At 46.4% G+C, this 23,833-nt stretch overlaps 1 protein-coding gene and 1 long non-coding RNA gene across 6 annotated transcripts in view; one reads left to right on the top strand and one right to left on the bottom strand.

Annotated features, from left to right (window-relative positions):
- LOC140399187 (ras-specific guanine nucleotide-releasing factor RalGPS1-like) overlaps positions 1-23,833 on the bottom strand; it is an 839,817-nt gene that overhangs the window by 754,609 nt on the left and 61,375 nt on the right. The window lies entirely within an intron of this gene.
- Positions 4,704-23,701, top strand: LOC140398843 (uncharacterized). Its single transcript, XR_011937591.1, has 3 exons — positions 4,704-4,835; positions 15,971-16,049; positions 23,594-23,701. It is a non-coding gene; the product is annotated as an uncharacterized lncRNA (long non-coding RNA).

Below are 23,833 nucleotides of genomic sequence, written 5' to 3'. Positions count from 1 at the left end.
TTGCCTCCAGAAACACGCAATCATATGCGCCCGGCTGCGTGGCATCCCGCAGCGGCAGCCCCACAGACATTCCCCGTGTCCCCGCAGGCCTGCGCTGTAAGACGGCCTGCGATCTACGTCGGGCCCCGCTGTTTCTTCTGCGGGCAGGCGAAGCACCCCCTCCACGCTGCCCGGCCTGCACCTCCACCTGCAAAGGGTGCGGCAAGAAGGGCCATTTTGTGGGGGTCTGCCAGGCACGAGCAGTGGTCTCCAGCGACTCCGGACCGCCGCGGCAACCTTCTCTTCGGGCCCCAGGCGGCCAGCACTCACCGCCACCCCGAACCCTAGGGCCACGTGTGACTCACGGGCGCGGCCATCTTGCCCCTCTGACACCACACTGGACAGATGGGCGGTGCAATTTTGTCCATCCCTGACCACCATGTGCGACCCATGGGAGACGCCATCTTGGATGGGGCCCCAGGCCCCCAGCACGGCTGACTACACGCTGCCCAATCAAAACCCGCAACTACTTCATCTGGCCTCGGTGACTCTGGACCAAACTCGACCTCGGACACTCGCAACAGCAACGACGACGGTCTTCATCAACGGCCACAAGACGACCTGCCTGATCGGCTCTGGGAGCACGGAAAGCTTTATACACCCCGACACAGTAAGGCGCTGTTCACTTGTTACCCACCCTGTAAACCAAAGAATCTCCCTGGCCTCCGGGTCACACTCTGTGGAGGTAAAGGGGTTCTGCCTAGCAAACCTCACTGTCCAAGGCAGGAAATTCAACAAGTTCCGTCTTATGTCCTGCCGCACCTCTGCGCGGCTACACTCCTGGGGTTGGACTGTCAATGTAACTTGCAAAGCCTGACCTTCAAATTCGGCGGCCCAATACCCCCATTTACTGTCTGCGGCCTTGCGACCCTTAAGGTCGACCCGCCTTCCCGGTTTGCGAACCTCACCCCAGATTGCAAACCCGTCGCCACCAGGAGCAGACGGTACAGTGCCCAGGACCGGACCTTCAATAGGTCAGAAGTCCAAAAGTCCATTGAAACTAGCAACAGTCCCTGGAGAGCTCAAGTAGTGGTGGTAAAGACCAGGGAGAAACATAGGATGGTCATTGACTACAGTCAGACTATCAACAGGTTTACGCAGCTGTATGTGTACCCTCTCCCCCGCATATCCGACCTGGTAAACAGGATTGCACAATGTAATTCCTCTCCACGGTGGCTCTAAGGTCCGCCTACCATCACCTACCCCTCCGTACTGGTGACCGCAAATACACTGCCTTCGAAGCAGATGGGCGGCTCTATCATTTTTTAAGGGTTCCCTTTGGTGTCACTAACAGGGTCTCGTTTTTCCAACGCGAGATGGGCCGAATGGTTGACCGGTAGGGCTTACGCGCAACGTTCCCATATCTTGATAACGCCATCATCTGTGGCCATGACCAGCAGGATCACGACACCAACCTCCGAAAATTTCTCCAGACTGCAAAAATCCTTAACCTAACATACAATAAGGATAAATGTGTATTTAGCTCGACCGTCTAGCCATTCTAGGCTACGTAGTGCGAAATGGAGTTATAGCCCTCGACCCTGAACGCATGCGCCCGCCTTCAGCCGCATCAAAGCAGACATTGCAAAGGCCACGCTGCGCACCATCGACGAGTCCCTCCCCTCCCAGGTCGAGAGCAATGCGTCCAACGTAGCTCTGGCCACCACCCTCAACCAAGCAGGCAGACCCGTGACCTTCTTCTCCCGTACCCTCCATGCTTCCGAAATTCGCCATTCCTCGGTCGAAAAAGAGGCACAAGCCATACTAGAACCTGTGCGACATTGGAGGTTTTACCAGGCCAGCAGGAGATTCACCCTCCTCACTGACCAATGATCGGTGGCGTTCATGTTCGATAATGCACAGCAGGGCAAGATAAAAAACGACAAGATCTTGCGGTGGAGGATAGAACTCTCCACCTACAACTAAGAGATCTTGTATCGTCCCGGGAAGCTAAACGAGCCTCCTGATGCCCTGTCCCGCGGCACATGTGCCATCGCACAAGTGGACCGCCTCCAAACCCTCCACGAGGACCTCTGCCACCCAGGGGTCACTCGTTTTTTCCACTTCATTAAGACCCGCAACCTGCCCTACTCCATCAAGGAGGTCAGGGCAGCCACCAGGGACTGCCAAATCTTCGCAGAGTGCAAACCGCACTTCTACCGGCCAGAGAGGGCGCACCTGTTAAAGGCTTCCCGTCCCTTTGAACGCCTCAGCATGGACTTCAAAGGCCCCCTTACCCTCACCAACCGCAACACGTACTTCCTGAACGTGATTGACGAGTACTCCCGGTTCCCATTCGCCATCCCCTGCCCCGACATGACCGTAACCACCGTCATCAAGGCCCTCCAGGGTATCTTTACACTGCTCGGTTTCCCCGCGTACATACACAGTGATAGGGCGTCCTCCTTTATGAGCGACGAACTGCGCCAATTCCTGCTCAACAGGGGCATTGCCTCAAGCAGGACGACCAGTTACAACCCCCGGGGAAATGGGCAGGTGGAGAGGGAGAACGGAACGGTCTGGCCCTACGATCCAGGAATCTCCCAGTCTCCCGCTGGCAAGAAGTCCTCCCGGAATCCCTCCACGCCATCCGGTCGCTGCTCTGTACAACTACCAACCAGACACCTCATGAACGTCTCCTTGTCTTCCCCAGGAAGTCCTCCTCCGGGACCGCGCTCCCAACCTGGCTAGCAACACCCGGACCCATCCTGCTCCGGAAGCACGTGCGGGCACACAAGTCTAGAGGGTCCACCTGCTGCACGCTAACCCCCAGTATGCCTACGTGGCGTTCCCTGATGGCCGGCAAGATACAGTTTCCCTTCGGGACCTGGCGCCCGCCGGAACCCCACGCGCACCCGAACCATTACTACCCCCCCCTCCCCCCCACAGCACCTCACAGGAGGGTCAGTCCTCCCGCTGCTCCTGCCTAGGCCCTCCCACCCACCGACGCCCCCCTCTCGTGTCAACCGTTTGCCCCACCAGCGCCATTTAGGGGTGACGAAGCTGCCATGGAGGCCGAAGCCACGCTCCCAGAGTCGCAGACGCCCGGACCCCCACCAGAATCACCACCGAAGCTCGGACGATCCAGGAGGACGACCAGGCCACCCAACCGACTGATTGTTTCACTGTAAATGAACACAATGTGTTTACATCTTGCACGCTTGTAAATATTCTCGACAACCCTGTAAGGAGGTATCACGGTACCTCCATATCTAATCATACCATGTTAAATGCAATTGTAACCACTGGCCACCATCCCCGCCGGACTCTTTTTTAACAGGGGATGAATGTGGCATTATCAGGTATTGCAGTACCCGAGAGGCTGTAGACCATTGATTAAACCTAGGAGTTTACCATTGGCTGTTTGGTATATATCTCCGCCCTGACACGCGGGGTATAAGAACCGGTGCCGTCCCAGCAGCCCTCATTCTGTACCGAAGCTGCTGGGGAACAGTTCTAGTCTACTAAAGCCTTCAGTTATGTTACTACCTCGTCTTTAATAGTAATTCATCATGCATCATGCTCGTTTGGTACTTTGGGCTAGAAACACAGCTGACTAAACCCAAGTTCAGAATTGCTCCATTTTTATTTATTTATTTGTATTTTTTTATTATTTTTTAAATTTAGAGTACCCAATTCATTTTTTCCAATTAAGGGGCAATTCAGTGTGGCCAATCCACCTGCCCGGCACATCTTTGGGTTGTGGGGGGCAAACGCGGAGAGGATGTGCAAACTCCACATGGACAGTGACCCAGAGCCGGGATCGAACCTGGGACCTCAGCGCCGTGAGGCAGCAGGGCTAACCCACTGTGCCACCGTGCTGCCCAGAATTGCTCCATTTGATGGGAACACTATTCCCCCTAACCGCAATGCCCACGGATTAAACATTAAACAAATGTTTCTGATGCTCAAGTCAGTAAATATTTATTTCTCGAACATCGGTGAGTTCAGTTCTTTGTATATTTTGATTTCATTCTTTTGAGGGGACTGTTAAATGCTACCTTGAACGACAGATTACATTCGATACAGAGCAATCTCATTCACCGTCACATCAATTGGCTGTTGTGTCGCAGCAATTAAAAAGTAATTTAATTCTGGTGCCTGACAGAAATCAATATAAAAAGCCATCTCAATCAAGAGCTGTTGAATGAATGAAATGAAAATGAAAATCGCTCGTCACAAGTAGGCTTCAAATGAAGTTACTGTGAAAAGCCCCTAGTCGCCACATTCCAGCGCCTGTTCGGGAGGCTGGTACGGGAATTGAAACGTGCTGCTGGCCTGCCTTGGTCTGCTTTCAAAGCCAGCGATTTAGCCCTGTGCTAAACCAAGTTAAAACAAGTGACAAAATTACTGGATTTAATTTTGCACTGCTCAATGTGCCACAATCCACACCTGACAGAAAATATTGCTGTGTTCTATGAAATAAGGCAGCAAACTTACTCATTTCCAACATATTCCTTGCACCTCAAACAATTCATCACATACTTCAGCTGTCAATGCCAACAGGCTATTAGCCCCTGTATCTTGTCCCAATCCTCTCACTACTTTCCATAGAAGTATTACTGTTTATCCTGTTACAGACAGGTGTTACATTCCATAAATAGACCTCAAGGGCTAAAGCCAGAATCTCTCAACACGCTGACTGAGCAAAGTCTAACCAGTGAGCTGAATCCTAATCATTGCCAATCTTTCAAAACAACTCCTTAAAAAAGACAACCATATCCAAATAAATGTTCCCTGTGTGTGTCGCCGATGCGGCCAACGATCTCTCGCTGGAATCCTCAATCAGAAAGCAGGTATGTTATTTAACAGATCAAGGAAAGTGACGGCTTTCTAGCTCTTAGGCGGCAAGCAGTGCATCTGGAGTGGAGAAAAATGTGTACGGAGTCAGAAAAGAAATACCTGAAGCAGGCCACTTGCGGCACGGTGGTGCAGTGGGTTAGCACTACTCCCTCACGTCGCCGAGGACCCGGGTTCGATCCCGACCCCAGATCGCTGTCCGTGTGGAGTTTGTACATTGTCCCCATGTCTGCGTGGGTCTTGCCCCCACAACCCAAAGATAGGCTGAATAGGTGGATTGGCCATATCTTTTTATTAAAACAGTAAAAAATATATACAAGGCCAAACGGTACAAACACTAATTTTGTGTTGGAGAAACAGGGTACCTTCCCCTCAGTACCAATGTGGGGGGGGGGAGATACTCTGATTATTAAAACAGCTCACCACACGTTTCTACAAAAAAAAAAAACCCAAATGGTACAAGCACTAAACTTTGCGCTGGAGAGACCAGATACCCTCGCCTCTTTACCAACAGAAGGGAAAGGGAGGGGGTGGGGAGAGTGGGGAAAGGAGGGTGGTGGGGTGGGAGGGAGTTGGAGTGTTGGAGTAGGGGGGGCAAATAGGGCACTGCCTGAACTATCTACGGAGGCAGGAAAACTAAAATGCTAAATTGCCTCTTAATTGGAGGCCACTTATGCGAGAACAGATCTCATTTCACTGGCTTCACACGTTCATAGGATGTGGCCATTGGTGGGAAGGCTAGAATTTATTGCCCTTCGACGCCATTCATCCAACTTCTCGAATACAACGGAGTTGCTTGCTGGACGATATCAGAGGGCAGTTAGGAGTAAACCACATTGTTGAACAAAGAGTGACATACAGGGCAAACGAGTCAAGGGTGGCAATGTTCCTTCCCAGAAAGGACATTACGAACCAAATGGTTTTTTTTTCAAAGAAACAACTCAGTATATTCCTAGCTCCCATAACAAGCTTTTTATTCTAGAACCTCAGTGGGAAAGCTTTCAATACAACAGTATATTTTATGGCTAAGGTCATGTGTGAACTGTGGTGCACACCCACATTCTACCATTCAATGGGAAAGTGCCTCGTTCCCCTGTAACATTGTGTCTCGCTCAATATAATTTCATATTCACTCGTTATTATAGGATAGAACTGAACTGCAGATTCCCCAGCATCTGCATGGTAATTTCTCATGAAAATATATTGTAGGGAATCATCTCATAAATCAGCAAGGCCTGATTTTGGGCAGGGAAAGCATCATTTAGACCGCCAATGACAATGACTGCTTTTCCCACCATATAATAATAATCGCTCGTCACAAATAGGCTTCAATGAAGTTACTGTGAAAAGCCCCTAGTTGCCACATTCCGGTGCCTGTTCGGGGAGGCTGGTGCGGGAATTGAACCCGCACTGCTGGCATTGTTCTGCATTACAAGCCAGCTGTTTAGCCCACTGTGCTAAACAGCTGACTTGTAATATATTGTGGCACTTGGTGAAAAGAATTTGCAGGCACGGATTCCACACCTGATCACTGGCAGGAGCCTTTGATTCGCTTGCCCCGCTATCACCCCAGTGCTTCAATCATCTGGCTGTCATACTTAAAGGCCATTCTGACGCACAGCTAGCACACCAGATGTTGCTGGGAAGTGATGGTCGTCAGACTCAGGAAACATTCTGCAACTAAGTTTGCCGATGCCTCCCTCGAGCACCTGAACACATTAGAGGCTCACCGCAATGTACTCTATCCACTCTCTGGGAGAAAACCTGCAACCAAGGTGACAAATCCAGCATGGGAGGTGGTGGTCAGTGCCAATGCTCTGCAGAAGAGGGCAGCCAGCCAGTGCCACAAGAGGATGAATGATCTCCGCCGTTTTGCCAGGGCAAGTCACTTCCCATCACGCTCCACTTACACTCGCAGACGTATCGCAAACCTACAGGGATCTCACTCAATACCAGCTTAAAGGGACACTACCACTGGCTCTCCCACACACCTTTATCTTCACTGGAGGGTCGTCTCTTCATCAACTCCTTGTCCCACTTGCTATTGTCCTGTGAGAGTACCTTTAAGAAACGGGTGTTTATCACTGCAGTGATGTCAGAGAGGGGGTGGAGCTGGGCTGTCTGCCAGCTTTTTACTTTTGTTTTAGGCTGTTTGCTGCAGGGTGTGTTTTAGTTTCATTTTCAGTGTTGGAGCTGAAATAGGTCAGAGCAGGTGCATTGTTGATCTCTCTGCCATGAAAAGACTATCTCTTGATCATTTGGTGAATTCAGAATTATAAATGTTCCGAGTAGTGACTTTAACCTGATGTGCTTCTGTTTTTAAGTCCTATGGATATTAAAGGAAAGTTTAAAGGATTACTTAGTGTTGTATTCTTTGGGGGTTGTATTTGAATTAATGGTTGCTAAGATGTTCACGGTTTGTTTTAAAAAGGTTAACTGGAATTCATACAATAAACGTTGTTTTGCTTTTAAAATTAAAAAAAAAAAAAACTTTTCCATTTCTGCTGCACCACACCTGTAGGGTGGGCCGTGTGCTCCCCACACCACAATCTAGTAAAGTTGTGGGTCAGGTGAACTCCATGATAGACTTTTGGGTTCTCTAAACCCTGGCCCATAACACTATCTACAAATACAGCCCTCATCATCCGCCCTGACACGCGAGCTGCTTACATTCTTTTTTTTTTTTAAATCCTTCCAGGGGACCTTCTCAGCCTCTTCTTCGACCTCTTCACTTTTGGAAATGTGCGACTTCTCCATCTCCTCCTCCAGCTGTTCCGCTCTCTCTCCCTCCCTCTTTCCTCTCCCCCCTCTCTTTCTCCCCCCTCTCTTTCTCTTTCCCCCCCCCCCCTCCTCCTCTCCTCCCCATTGCAGCACCAAGTTGTGCAGAGCACAGCTGGCAACCACAATGTGGATTATACTGCAGGGCTCCACCAGACCCATCCAGGCTCCGGAATCTCATCTTCACCATCCTAATGATTTGTTCGACCAGGGTGTGAGTTGCAGCATGAGCCTGGATGCATCTGGTCTCAGCTGCACTGTGGCCTATACACGGCGCCATCAGCCTGATCCTCAGTAGGCAGCACACACCTCAGAGGAGCCAGCCCTGCAACCACTGTCGACACAGAAAGATGTCAGGTTTCGGAGATCCTTGGGAATCAAAGGGGCATTTGGCATGGTCGCAGACCAGCTGAACATTCAGCGAGTGGAAGCCCTTGCGGCGCACATAGTTGATGCTTGATGACACGGAGCTCCGAGTGCCACGTGTGTGCAATTGTTGGCACCCTGCACCTGTGGAAATCCCATTGCTCTTGCTTCCTGGCTTGTCGGATCTCGGTCAAATGCACAAAATTGAGTGCCCACGGGAAGATTGCATCGCAGGCCTCCTGGATGGCACTCGTCAGGTGCAGACTTGCAAACTCACGCAGAGGTCACCTGTGGAGCCCTGGAAGGAGCCACTGGGGTACAAAATCAAGTGTCTTGGTCACTTTCAGTGACACAGACGGTGGATGCCCTGCAAGATCCCATAGGGCCAAATCCTGCAGAAGATGGCAGATGCAAGCAACTAATTCCCTGGACATGCGTCGTCTTTGGCAACACTGGTTCTCGGACATCAGCAGGTATGTTGGCCGTTGTAGGTTGACCCTGGGTCTATCAAGGCACCTCCGAGCTAAGACGTTCTGGGGTTCACCCTCCTTGTGCAGAGCAGGCACTGGCCAAATATTACCTTTGCTGTTGTCTTCTTCTTCTCTCCTGTCTATCAGCGAGAAGAATGACAGATCACCAGATGGGCACCTCACTGTATTATCAAAGAGAGAGACTTGACAGTTAGCAATCATCTCCCAAAAGGACCACTCTTTGCCCACTCATCGTCTGCAAGTTCCTCTCAAAGGACACAGAATCGTGTCCTGGTCATCACAGTGACAGCCAGTCCTTAATTTGCATCCTAGTTGGAAAGACCCTACATCACCCCTGCCTCACACCACATGTCTGAGTGGTCACAGCTTTGGCAACTCTACTGAACTCCAAGCATTGTCCAAAGCTCCACTCCAAGGCCTTGTGCTCTGCTTGACCAAGTGGGGGGTGGCTTAGGAGCACTCTTTGGCAACCTTTCTAAGGGTTATTTACGAAGTCGGGAATGATCCAGCCATAGCACAGCAGTCATTGAATCTGGATGTCCGTGTGTCAAGTGCAGTAATCACTGGCACCATCAAACAAGTGCTGCTTAAGTGGGACAATTGCATGTCTGACTTCAAGCAAGTGAATGGAGTTCAAGCTGAACAGTGTCAGCTGCAATGGGGTACTGATCATTGACACGTTTTTCCATTCACCTTGCCCTCGTCTACCCAGCCTCTTTCTCTATTCTCCCCCCCCCCCCCCCCCCCACACCCCAAGATGGTGTGGAACCTACAGTCCGTGCTGTCCTCCCCCATCACATGCCACCCCACTCCACTCCAGGCCCCCTCTGTGCACTCCTTCAAAAAAGGCAATGGCCCCAAACCAGGAGGCTGCCTTGAATACATTGCTATTCAGAATTGCCCGTGACCCCACTCTCCCCCTGCCCCCCCCCCCCCCCCCTCTGACGACGCAGAGCCGCTCGCATGAATGCAGCGCCAGTTTGAGCGCACTAACCTCCAAGCCCCCATTGGGAGTTCTGCTCTCCAGGTTCTCGCCTTTTGAAACCAGTTGTACAACGTGCCATTCTGATACAGAATTTACATAGAATTTACAGTGCCGAAGGAAGCCATTCGGCCCATCGAGTCTGCACCGGCTCTTGGAAAGAGCACCCTACCCAAGCCCACACCTTCACCCTATCCCCAGAAACCCCACCCAACACGAAGGGCAATTTTGGACACTCAGGGCAATTTATCATGGCCAATCCACCTAACCTGCACATCTTTGGACTGTGGGAGGAAACCGGAGCACCCGGAGGAAACCCACGCACACACGGGGAGGATATGCAGACTCCGCACAGACAGTGACCCAAGCCGGAATTGAACCTGGGACCCTAGAGTTGTGAAGCAATTGTGCTATCCACAATGCTACCGTGCTGCCCATATCACACTGCTGTGGACGCGTTATTTGATGTGGGGTTAATATTCTGCCGTACGGTCCCGATAATGATATGTTAATGTATTATAAAGACATTCTCGTCGTTGAGCGGTGGGAAATGCAGCCCACCACTCCAGGAGGGGACGATTGCGCCCTGCATTTACGCTGCTGGAAATGCATCGAAGACGGTCTTGCGATATTTTTCACTCACGCCATCAAGTCTGCCCAATGTGAATGGAAGCGGAACATCCCGGTCGTGGTGTTCTACTGCACAAGTATTTTAGAAAACCCAAAGCAAAAATGCTTTTTAGGCTTTCTTTTGGCATGTTTAAGTTCACCGGTTCTTCTGTAATTTGCTGTTTCATTGTTCATCATCTGGCTAACATACGGGCTTGTGCTGATAAGTAATGTGACATTTGTACAACACAAATGCCAATGACAGAATCGAACCATCACCTCTCAATATTCAAATGCATCACCATCACCGCATTCCCCATTATCAACATCGTGGGGGTTACCAATGCCATCGTGGGGGGTTACCATTGCCCCAAAATGGAACTGGACTTGCCATATAAATACAACTACGGTAGCACAAGAGGCTAGCACTGTGACTTCACAGCGCCAGGGTCCCAGGTTCGATTCCCCGCTGGGCCATTGTCTGTGCGGAGTCTGTACATTCTCCCAGTGTCTGCAGGGGTTTCCTCCGGTTGCTCCCACAGTCCAAAGACGTGCAGGTTAGGTGGATTGGCCATGCTAAATCGCCCTTAGTGACCAAAAAGGTTAGGAGAGGTTATTGGGTTACGGGGATAGGGTGGAAGTGAGGGCTTAAGTGGGTCGGTGCAGACTTGATGGGCTGAATGGCCTCCTTCTGCACTATATGTTCTATGTCCTATGTATGAGCAGGAGAGGGGTTGGGAATGCTGCAGCAAGTAACTCCTCTCCTGGCTCCCCAAAGCGTGTCCACGCCACCTCAAAGGATACCGCCATTCTTTATCTCCCCTTCAGATTGTGCCCTCATCACCTGCCCGATCCCACTTGCTGTCCACACATACCAGGCATCCTTACCTGCCCTGGCACACACCCTGCTTACACTCTCGCCATCTGTCTTCATGCAGGACAAGCTGGCACACACAGCAGCATCATAAAGCCACAGCCACTATCACCTAAAAGGACAAGGTCAGAGGATGCATGGGTACATCCCCACCAAGCCACACACCATCCTGACTTCAAACTTAGGCACAGTGAAGGAACAGTGATTAACAGCACTGTGGGTGCACCTGCACCAGATGGACTGCAGTGGTTCAAGATGGCAGCTCACCACCACCACCTTGCCAAGGGCAATTCGGGATGGGCAATAAATGCAGGCCTAGCCAGTGTGGCGCACGTTCCAAAAATCAGCTATTAAAGAGCATCAAGTAAAATCCCTACAGATAGCGGATTATTTTTATTTTCAATCCCTGGTCAATTTTCCCAATGCTAACTGGATGAAGACCAACAGAAGGATGCCATCATCCTATTTAATATCACTTATTTCAGATTAACATGTAATGAACCCATGGTTCATAAGTCTCAGTACTCTATGTACACTGAGCCAACAAGAGAAATCCAAAATAAATGGAATAACTGGTCAAGCAGACGGTCAGCAAAAGGCATTTTTGCCTCTCTTTCTGGACCACTTTGAGCAATGTAGAACAAGAAATAAGGTTTGCCTTATTACTCGGTGTTTAAAATCACATGTAAAATATAAACATATGTTATGTGGGTATGTAATATATATGGCATATTAGAATTGGTAGTTAATACAGCACAACATATGACCACATACACACGGGTGAGTGCATACGCATACCACACACTAGTGATCCAGAATTTGGGGAAAACCAGAGTTTCTGAGATGCAGTGCTGCTTACTGCCATTTCTCCCGTAAGCCAGCAGCAGTGTTGTGCTGCTGTTAATCAGATGACAATAAACAGTGTGCGTCAGACATTGAGAAAAGGTCAAAGTGATGCAGAGTGGGGAAAAAAAGTCCCTGAACGCTTCTTCCCCACCCACACACAGTTGATAATTATATCCACATTGACATTAATTCTGTTTCTTTATGCTGTTGGGCCCAGTAACCCATTCAAGCCAGATATTTTCCAGATGTTGGCAGATGTTCTCTGGTTGCACAGTTTCAACATTCTGATTCACATATCACAAGACATGTCTCTCCCATTTCTAAACCGATCACTGCACAGGCCAAATCCGACAAGCAAATGCCGGTCTAAATTTGATTACCACTCGTGTTAGTACGAAACCAATTGGTCTTGGTCAGATGGTTACATTTCATTCCTAAGTGTTTAAGTTGATGGTCAGAACCAAGTACCAAGTACCTCGCTTCATACTAATTCAGCACATTCTCGTGGGGGAAATGGAAAACTACATTCTGGAATTACAAGATAGCGAGGTCCCATGTCATTGGAAATAGGCAGGAAAATGGAATTCAGGCCCAGATCAGTGACAATTTTATTTAATGGTGGAGCAGCCTCGAGGGACCACGTAGCCTACTCGCACTCCTCTTTCTGTTGTTCTTAAAGTTCCCGTTCCATAAAGTGTGCGCAGCCAAAGCTGTCATGTTCATTTTATCTCCCCATACATTATTTACATGAAATGCCAACAAGCCTTACATTACAGAAGTACCAAGAGCATCCCAGCAAAGAAACTTTTGAAAGATAGACAGAAGTAATCTCTATTCATTACTATATTTAAAGAAAATACAATGCTATCTTACATATAATCCAATTCCTTTGACTTCAGTGGATGGTGTAGCATGACATGTTTGGATTTTGAACTGGATGCTGATAATGACACTTCCACTTTGGTATGATGCCAATGAGCCATAATATTCGAACAATACAAACTTTGTGCAGAAGGATGCAGTTTCCAGTGAGTATTTACTACTATGGGGTCCTTTCAGAATCTCACAACAGGATATGGCAACTCATTCTGTTAAAAGACACAACAGGCAATTCTGATATCGGTGTAGAATGGAACACCCGGCGATGACAAACGTAGCGATTTCGAGGATTCAGGGAAGGAATTTTTATTTGTCTTCTACCATTTTAGCCGGGGACAAAGACCGTAATTCAGGTATTATCTGTTGTGTTGGGTGTTCTGCTATACAGACGAACCAACACGGTTGCAGATGGTACAACTCGGTTTTATTACTATCAATAACAACATCTGTAAACATATGACTGTGGTTCATTCTTTACCCTTTAACTTGTGGACCCAGCCTTAACACTATCTTAGAGAGGCACTCAGCACATGGTGTATGTCTGAGTGGCTTGCTGCGAGCTCTGTGCCCTGAGCTGTCTCCTGCTGGAATGAGCGGGAACTGTGCTCTTGCTTGTGATTGGCTGTGATGTTGCGTGTGTGTTGATTGGTCTGTTGATCTGTCCATCAGTGTGTGTGTGTGTGTGTGTGTGTGTGTTTGCACCATGATGTTTATCTGAATATCATGACATTATCCATGTTCACATCTGTGGTGGGCCTCTGCCGTCAATTCTGCCAGACACCAGGAATGGCCACTAAGTTGAGCAGGTGGCTTGCGAATAGGTTACAAGTGATGGAGAGTCATCTTTTTCACCATCATTTTGATGTACTCTAGAACCGTCAGAATTCAATAGGCATCCAACACTGCTGGGAGAGGGGCAACACTATAAATGATTTTAAAAGTCCCAAGGGCAATATTAGGAATCACTCTGGGCTCAGTGCTTTTGTAAATTATTGCCAAGTCAGTGGATTTTAAAAGCAAATCTCTATGGCTGCCTGGTTCTCTACGTTGCTGCAGGTGAACGTCCCTGGTAGTCATGGCCATTTATCACTGATTCCCACAGTGGGAAGTTTCAAAACACAGGCAAGGATTATTGGCAGAAGCCGGATTATTTTTTGAGAAGGTGACCTGCTTCAGAGCCTTTTTCGTGGCAACACGGAGTTAGCCATTGGCAGAAAACCCGGCTCACAACTGCTGCCAGTGGAAACTGCTCTTTAGAGGACACGGTGGGAGTGCTGCAATAAAAAATACTTTTCTGGGGAAAATGGAGCATCACATGGCTGGAGGTATTGGTCCAGGTCTTACTAAAATGGTCAGAATTCTCCCATTTCAGGGCTAGGTGCTGAGGCGGGACAAGAACATGGAGTTCTTCCTGCTACAGAGGCTGGCGGGAAAACATGCCAAATCATCCGGCCCCGACCTTTTTATGCATCCGGGTGTTCTACGTCTTATTCCATGGCAGTACAGGCCTCATTACATGTAATCCACCATTGTATCCAGGCACCACATTGAAAACACGTCCAACATCACTGACCCATGATTGGAGAAAGAACATGCGCCGCCTAAAAAAGAAGATGGATCTCCAAGAACATTGAGGCTGGGAGATGGACCCCCTCCAGGACACCTAATCTGGAAGGTCCACCTGCAGATGCCGCCCCCCCCCCCCCCCTGCTGCGGTATTCTCGAGTGTTGCGGCAGCCTCCATCCGGAATGCCAGAAGCAGGCCAGGCATTGCTCAATTTCTGGGACTCCTGCCATATTCTCTCGCTCTCTCTTCTCTCCCCTGCCCCCCACCCCATTGAACCTATCGGTGGAGGGGGGGGGGGCTTGGGAGAATTCCTCCCAATCCCTAGAAATCAGTCCTTTAGAAGATCGTTTAAGTACATTTAACTTTAACTCACAAAAGATGTCCGAATATTTAATGTCATAAGGGCAAAACATCCACAATGGTAAGCAAACCAGATTTCCCGAAAATCTATAAAGAAAAACACAACTACTACAACATGAGGTTAATATGAATAAAAGCTAAAGGGACTTGCCAAGAATGACCGTTGATTCAATATAAGGCTACCATAACCAGGTAATTTGACGTCATGTCACAAGGGTTGAAGCAATGTCCATGGATGGCCTTTATTGTAAGAGTGTAAGAATAGATGATAATTAATGATAATAAAGAACTAAAAGACCAATCTTTCTTGCTGTAGCATGTAAACTCAATTATTTATACACTGGTGTCAAATTATAGAGTTTAAAGCAATATAATTGGGGCCACCATGACAGGCTTGTTTCATTATAGCTGCCTGTTTCAGCTCTCATTTGCTCCAGGCTTCATTTATTTTGCCCAGACTGCATTTCATCATGATAAAAATTTCAATTGGCAATCCCCAATCCAGACCTATCAATTGGTCCTCACTGTAGAAATCATTTGCTGCGCGTCTTTCTGACCAGGTATCTGCTGTGTGTCTGGTGGGGTTGCACTAACAGCCAAGACGACCGAACCTCTTGTCGCTTCTCATGGAGAGCAGCGAAAGCTGCGCCAAGCAGCTAATGCAACATATGCACTCAGGCTCCTTCAGAGTTGATCTACAAAGCAGCTTGTACCAATTGTAACTAAGATCTGCTCTCTCAGCCGAGGTCTTGCCCAAAGCAACGTTCAAATCTCTAACAAATTAAACACAACTTTCCCCCTTAACAACAAGCACCTGTCCCACTTTAGGATGTCGGGCACAGTCCCAGTTCTGTAAATTCCCGTGGAAAAATTCAATCCCAGGGAGAAAACCCAGAGAGATTCTGGCTAATGTCTCCAGATTCAAAAAATTACTTCCACCTGCGGTTTCGTAGATCAAGTTTCAGAAGCCAGATCCAATAATGTAATTTATTGAGAAACCAATATACTGAACGTAAACTTTGCCAGGCAGCTTCACTTATCCCCCCACCCACCCCCATGGGCATCAGTGCATTTTTATTTTCCAGCTTCTTCTACCAGTTCAATCTATTTGGCATTAAGTGCAAAAGGACAGCAACTCCAGAACTCTTGGATTTTCATGGCAACCGCTGGGAAATCAGAAAGTAAATTGGAGAACTGGAGGCACTGAATTACTCCTTCGATTGTATGCGCGCACACACAAAGAACTGGTTAAAAAGGGAAATGCGTGTTTAGTGAGAAGACAATCTAACATAGCCATATCATGCTTGTGGACCATAATGGTTTGCAGTCAGTTTGAATAACATTCAAAGACTGTCTGCAGCACTTTTGTTTTATTCCAGATTTCTGTATGAAGATCATAGCCACAGTGACTGGCTCAATGCCTGATGCCGTAAAGCCTCTCCATCATCTCTGATTCAGGTGAGAAATATGACAACACCTCATTTAGCTCGATTAATGCAAGTTTCACAACATGCGAAAAATAGTTCCTTTACAGGTCACAGAGTATCCTGGATTGCACCTATAATACATCCTGTCATCATCCCAAGATAGCCCACCATCACCCTTCTCAAGGATACTGGAGACCCCGGGGAGGGAGGGACAAAAAAAAGACATGTTGAAAAGGCAGTGAGTCAACAACATGGTGGAGGTAATCGGAGAACGAGCAAGAAGAATATGCCTTCACCCTAAAGATGTCAATAGAACCAGAGAGTCGAAATCCAACTCTGGCAAGTTATGTATTCTGTGACTACCAACATGAACATGATATCAGCAAGGTTTATAAATCCAACTGGTCGATATTGTCCTCTTCAGGCTAGGGAATCTGCAATTACACGCCACTTGGATGGCTTAATATCTTCTTAAGTAACCTAGCGAGATACACGGTTATAAATAATCACTACAAATAAATTGGACATTAATGAGATATTTTAAACCATCAATTCCTTAATGCCGTTATACGAAGCAATTGGATCTAGTGTCCCAGAAACAGGGCCGGGATTCTCCGCCGGCGTGATTGTCCGTTATGCCGGCGCCCGGGGGTTTCCCCGACGTCGTGGGGCTGCCCCATAATGGGAAACCCCATTGACCGGCCGGCGTAACGGAGAATCCTGCCGGCCGGTTGGGGCAGAAATGCGGTCTTTTGGTCATCTCCAAGTCATCTGATCACTCATCTAATTTCTTTTTGTTTAAATATGGATTTAGAGTGCCCAATTTGTATTTTTTTTCCCAATTAAGGGGCAATTTAGCATGGCCAATCCACCTACCCTACACATCTTTGGCTTGTGGGGGCGAGTCCCACGCAGACACTGGGAGAATGTGCAAACTCCACATGGACAGTGACCCAGAGCCGGGATCAAACCCAGGTTCTTGGCGCCGTGAGGCAGCAGTGCTAACCACTGCGTCGCCATGCTGCCCGCATCTAATTTCTAAATTAGATGCTTAAAATAAATCCTTCCCTCTCTCAACTTTGACAATTCTCAACAAATCAGACAAAAATGGCATTGCCTTGGCTTTGCACATTTCATTTTTTGTGTTTGTGTACTTCACCAAATGCTAGCTGTTGCTTATCACAGTAATTACAAACCAAGACTGGGTGCTGGCCCGTTTCATTTTATTTCTTCCATTGCGTAGTACGACGTCTTCAGTTCCACTTGATATTCATGAACACTCTTGCATTAGCATTGCCATTCCAGCCACTGCATAATTATCAACCCCCTTCACCCAGAAATTGCGATCCAATTTGATCATCCATCCATTTTATGGACTCCAGTTCAATCTTCCCATAATCCAGCCTCTTACATAATAATCAGTGCTTGCTCCTTAGGCTGGATGCCCTGCACGTATTCTCCAGAAGTGGATGCAATCATCAAACAATTCAAACCTTTTTTTAACCTCAGTTTCTCCATCCATCCACAACTTTGCCCTCTCATCTCAAGTGACCCAGTAGCTGTAAACCTTCCCACTCCCACCCTAGTTCGAGCACAACAAAATAACTCAGCCAATTTTGACGACACTCAGGATATGATCGGGAGATCATATTCCAAAGCACACTGTTTCGCTGGCATCAATCCGAACTCTAAACAATAATAATAATAAATCTTTATTATTGTCACAGGTAGGCTTACATTAGCAATGAAGTTACTGTGAAAATCCCCTGGTCCCCACACTCCGGCGTCTGTTAGGGTACACCGAGAAAGAATTCAGAATATCCAATTCACCCAACAAGCACATCGTTCGGGACTTGTAGGAAGAAACTGGAGCACAGGACGCAACCCACGCAGACACGGGGAGAACGTGCAGACTCCGCACAGATAGTGACCCAAGCTGGGAATTGAACCTGGGACCCTGGCACTGTGAAGCAATTGTGCTAACCACTGTGCTACCCGTTAGTTTGCCCATTTCAATTTTATTTGTATTATTTTAGGGATATGGTCTCAAGTCTATATCGGAATTCAAAACCCGGAGAAAAATTGATCACTCAGTCAATTTGCAATGATTGAATTTACCCAATTAAAAAAAAAACATTCCCCCCACTCTTCAAGAAAAGCATGAACAACACAAAGGGACACAGAACACTCCTAATAACAAGATTCTATATATATATGATTCATGTTTAAATGCTGATTTTCCACCCCCATCCCCAACAGATTGTGTTGGACGGAGATGAAGTGTCTAATCCTTCAAACAGTGATGGCAAATTATTCCTTTGCAGCTAAATTTTCTGCCAGGTTGATAGGTTCAGGGATTATGGAAAAAAGTCTGGATCTGATCCCAGGAGATGCAGATTTTGGACACGTGTCTAAATCCTCTGGCAGCGAGGGACATTGGGACATATCGGAGCTCCATAAGAGTTCACTCATTGGCAGCTTCGATCAGATTCAGCCTTACAAATAAGAGCTACATTAAGATGCTGTTGTGTGTGTGGAAGGCCATGCCATGTCAGTAAAACACTGACAAGTATTTCACATAATTGATCATCTTTAAAGCATGCAGTTACCATGGTTAGGCAGGCATAAACTTGAATACTACATTTCCCATGCTGAATCATGAATCAAATCCAAATCTTGCCATTAACAATGACATGCTAGGTGCTCACAATATCCTATTAATAAATCCAAAAAAAAATCAAGTTTGACAATGCAAAATCTGGCCACAAATGGTTACCAATGATGTTTTTCTGACAAAACTTCATAAAACAAAATATTTTACCCACATATGCGAATACAATTTTTTTGCAAAATACATTTGCGTGCACAGAGTATCTTTTCTTGTGCATCGAATATCTAATGTTGTTATTTAAATAAATTTAGAGTACCCAATTTTTTTTTCAATTAAGGGGCAATTTAGCGTGGCCAATCCACCTACACTTGGGTTGTGGGGGCGAGACCCACGCAGACACGGGAAGAATGTACAAACTCCACACGGACAGTGACCCAGGGCCGGGATCGAACCCAGGTCCTCGGCGCCGTGAGGCAGCAGAGCTAACTACTGTGCCGCCCGAATATCCATAATAATGTTACATACAGTATAAAAGATGACACTGTATATTCACAATATGTAACCTCATGCAAGGCGTTTGATTTTCTAAATAATCAGATTTAGAACATTACTTTAGTCAGGATGATTTTCTTACTGTACCATAGATTTTACCAGAAAACCTCCAGTAAACTATGGTTTATGAATTTATCCATTTCCCAACTGAGCACATTACGGATAAACAGAAGATGCCCCAAGGTCTTATTCTGCAGGGATGCAGACCAGTGTGCCTCTTGACGGTCACAGAAACTTTAAAAAGCAATAGTCAGGCCATCTGCAACCCAAATGCTGGTGCATAGAACTCAAACCACAACACATTCATATTTGTGTCTATAGCAAATTATTCTGCGCACAGGCATAGATAACTGCCAATTTCTCTTACAAACCTAAGTAGTCATCACGAGAAAAACACGCAGTTGCTTCTGATTCCAAAATACTTCAACAATGATTATGCAGAAGGATGTTCATTTATATAGCACTTTTCAGGATGTCCCATGGTGCTTTGCAAAAATTAAGTACTGCATATTCCCTATAATTGAAAACCAAATAATAGTCTAGAGCACAACAGAACGATAGATACCAGAGGTCAATTAAGAAGCTATTTTAAACATTTTTCTACTTCTACTCAAATTAGTCTACACAACAATCAATTCAGATTTAAGCCAGTTTTCCTGTTATTTAATACCAGGCAACTCAACAATCTGATACCGGTTTAATTGAATGAAGGCGAAACCATCTCCACAATGTTAAAAAGCACTGGTCATTCACAAAGCTTTACTGTAACACTAACTGGTTAGTTGGTCCCAAGAAATAAATATCACAGTTTGAGATTCAACTCTCCGTTTTGGCGACATCGTCTTTTAGCGACTGTGAGGTGAAATCTTGGAATTGGTTCCGATAACACTCTCGGGCCGCAGCTTAGTGTGATGACAGGCTATTAGGTAATATTTATCACATTTAACGGCCTGTATTTTGCTGTGGTAATGACAACAAATCCCTCAAGTGCTTGCAATCTTCACTCCACTGGAACTAGTAGCAACTTTGGGAGTTTGAACATGCGCAGAATAACATGGAATTAACATCCATTTAGAGGTTTCCACACAATGATTTAAACAACTGTATAGAAGAACATAAGAACTAGGAGCAGGAGTAGGCCATCTGGCCCCTCGAGCCTGCTCCACCATTCAAATGAGATCTTGGCTGATCTTTTGTGGACTCAGCTCCACTTTCCGGCCTGAACACCATAACCCTTAATCCCTTTATTCTTCAAAAAACTATCTATCTTTATCTTAAAAACATTTAATGAATGAGCCTCTACTGCTTCACTGGGCAAGGAATTCCATAAATTCACAACCCCTTGGGTGAAGAAGTTCCTCCTAAACTCGGTCCTAAATCTACTTCCCCTTATTTTGAGGCTATGCCCCCTAGTTCTGCTTTCACCCGCCAGTGGAAACAACCTGCCCGCATCTATCCTATCTATTCCCTTCATAATCTTATATGTTTCTATAAGATCCCTCATCATCCTTCTAAATTCAAACGAGTACAGTCCCAGTCTACTCAACCTCTCCTCGTAATCCAACCCCTTCAACTCTGGGATTAACCTAGTGAATCTCCTCTGCACACCCTCCAGTGCCAGTACGTCCTTTCTCAAGTAAGGAGATCAAAACTGAACACAATACTCCAGGTGTGGCCTCATTAACACCTTATACAATTGCAGCAGAACCTCCCTAGTCTTAAACTCCATCCCTCTAGCAATGAAGGACAAAATTCCATTTGCCTTCTTAATCACCTGTTGCACCTGAAAACCAACGTTTTGCGACTCATGCACTAGCACACCCAGGTCTCTCTGCACAGCCGCATGTTTTAATATTTTATCAGTTAATATTTTATCATTTAAATAATAATCCAATAATAATGTTTATAAAGGAAAAATTATTAACAGTATATCTTAGTGCAGTCATGCAATTATTTCATTATCTGCCAAGTACTATTAATGTCCTAGCTTGCTCTGTAGAATACTTCAGTTTGACTGGTTACCTACCTGATAGCTGACATCACCGCTGTTGCACTCCAAGACATCCCTTTGATTTGGTGTCTGATTTTAACAGCTTTCGGCAAAGGGAGAAAAAGGCTGCCACCGAGATCGCTCAATCTTTATGGGCGGCGCGGACCACAAATTCTAGGCCCTGACTAATTCAAGGTGACAAGATAGATCAAAGGTTCTCTCTTGCAAAAGTATTTGAAAAATTATTTGCCCAGAGCCATTTTGAATTTGTAACATTCGCAAGTTGTTTTCAAAGAGGAAAAAACATCTCCTAATCAAATGTCACAGATGTTTAAATGAAATCAACCAGGTAGAAGGGTTCAGTTGTATGGTACCCATTTTGACTTATTATTTACGCTAAAGCCTATTTTGTAACATGGGCAATGAGGAGCATAGACAGTAGACAGGAAGAAACATTTCCCCTTGGTGGAGGGATCAGTGGCCAGTGGGCAGAGACTTTAAAGTAAGTGGCACAAGGTTTAGAGGGGATGCGAGGAAAGGCTTTTCCACCCAAAGGGTGATGGGTGTCTGGAGAACATTGCCCGAAAGAATGTTGGAGCCCCTCAAAACACTCAGCCATGCCACGGCATACAAGGCAATGGGCCAAGTTCTGAGAAACGGGATTGAAATAGGTGATTATTTTTGACTGGCACAAACGCGATGGGCCCTGGGCCTTTTCTGTGCTGTAGACCTCCAGGACGCTAAATCAAATTATTGGAAATATCGTTCTGATATTGCCAAGCACCTCAATGGATATACAGCCGTCCCCCCTACTTATGAGAGATGTGGAAAAGAGTTTCTCACAGATATGAACCTGACCCACCAGCACCTATCTCAGAGAAAGTAGGAATGGTCTCCCGATTCACCCTTCTCGCATCAACCACCACATCCAGGAAAAAAATATTAAAATATCATTTATGTCTATCAACTTTTAAATGTAAAAGTAACACAATGGCAGCAAGAACAAACCATTGGATATCTGCAGGAATTTGAATCTCCTTCAGCACATGAGCGAGGTAACTCACCTCACTATAAGCTATACTTGCAGCAATTTAAAATACATATTTCAGCTCGTTTCTATTCAGTATTTGAGTAATTCAAATTTCTCATCCCAACTGAAGTAGAAGACCAAAAGATCTACAATATGTTAATCTATAAATTGTGGCATCTTCTTCACGATGGATGCGTGCAAGTCACTCAAAAGATATACGGTCCCATGTTTTTTAGAAAACAGGAGAAGGACCATATTTTCTTTGAACCCAAACCGAGATACAACTTCAAAAGAATGGAAACTCGTTGAAACTTCTGCATGGTGAATTTTTGCCCCTTCAGTTCACAGTAAACTAACATAATTAACTAAGATCAGAAAACTGCCAACGTCAAATCCAAAGAATAGTCACTCTTCAGATGAAAAGAGCCACCTTCTACTTTATAATAGTGCACAGTACGAGCAAATGAAAAAAGGACACCAAAAGTTCATCAGCAGCTCTGCAGGAGCATAACAAAGTTTTACCAGATGTTTTCCTTCAGATGCCAGGGCAATCCCAGCCCTAAGGGCAGGCACTACAACTGAGAGGTGCTTACAGATAGAGCTTCAATCCAAAAATTGTCCAAGTCCATTGTGGCCGTGGTGCAAATAATGTATGGTTCTGCTGGTAAGGAGGCCAAGTGTACTGTTCTGGGTTTGCTGATGATAGAAAGCTAGGTGAGAATGCAAAGGAGACACAAAGAGGCTTCAAAAGGGTTATAGACATGTAAAGTGACTGGGCAAGAAGATTAGTAGATTGAATATAATGTTTCGGAATTGTGAAATACACCAGCTTGCTATCAAGAATGGAAAAGCAAGATTTTTTCCTTTAAAAATAAAGGTGGGTATGCAGAGCGATCTGGATGTCCTTGTACATGAATCACAAAGTTAACATGCTGGCACAGATAGTAGTAGTTAGGAAGTAACACTTTAGCATTTTTTTGCAAGAGAATTGGAATACCTCACTTTTGTGTCCACCTGCAACTGTGAGGTTAAGATTGGGGGTGGCATGGTGGCAGAGTGGTTAGCACTGCTACCTCACAGTGCCGGGAACCCGGGTTCAATTCCAGCCTTGGGTGACTGTGTGGGGATTGCACTTTCTCTCCGTGTCTGTGTGGGTTTTCTCCGGCTGCTCCGGTTTCCTTCCACTGTCCAAAGATGTGCAGGTTGGGTGGGGTTACAGGGCTAGGGCAGTGGAAGTGGACCTAGGTTGGGTACTCTTTCAGGGGGTCGGTGCACACTTGGATGGGCCAAATGGCCTCCTCATGCGCCGTAGGAATTCTATTCTATGGTTCTAGATTGGAAACTCCGTGGTATGAAAATAACTATTTCCATATGTTTCTCTTCTTGCCACAGCTCACGCTACTGGCCGTTGAGAAGTTGGCACGGAACTTGCAGAGTCCTCCAACCCTTCATGAAAAAGTGTTGATAGTTTATAGGATTGCCTTGTAGCAGAGGAATAAAATCAGGGAAAATAAATAAACTCTAATTAAAGTAAAATGAATCTCAAATTGTATTTGCTCCAAAGTCTGAAAATCCAGATGTAAATATCAGAATACTTTTCAATGCAAGAACCCGCAAGTGGAGGTCATGCAG

The sequence above is a fragment of the Scyliorhinus torazame genome, chromosome 22 (assembly GCF_047496885.1).
Source record: "Scyliorhinus torazame isolate Kashiwa2021f chromosome 22, sScyTor2.1, whole genome shotgun sequence".
In the NCBI taxonomy this organism is placed as follows: Eukaryota; Metazoa; Chordata; class Chondrichthyes; order Carcharhiniformes; family Scyliorhinidae; genus Scyliorhinus; species Scyliorhinus torazame.
Note: the sequence above shows the minus strand (reverse complement) of the source record. Positions and strands in the feature narration are given on the sequence as shown.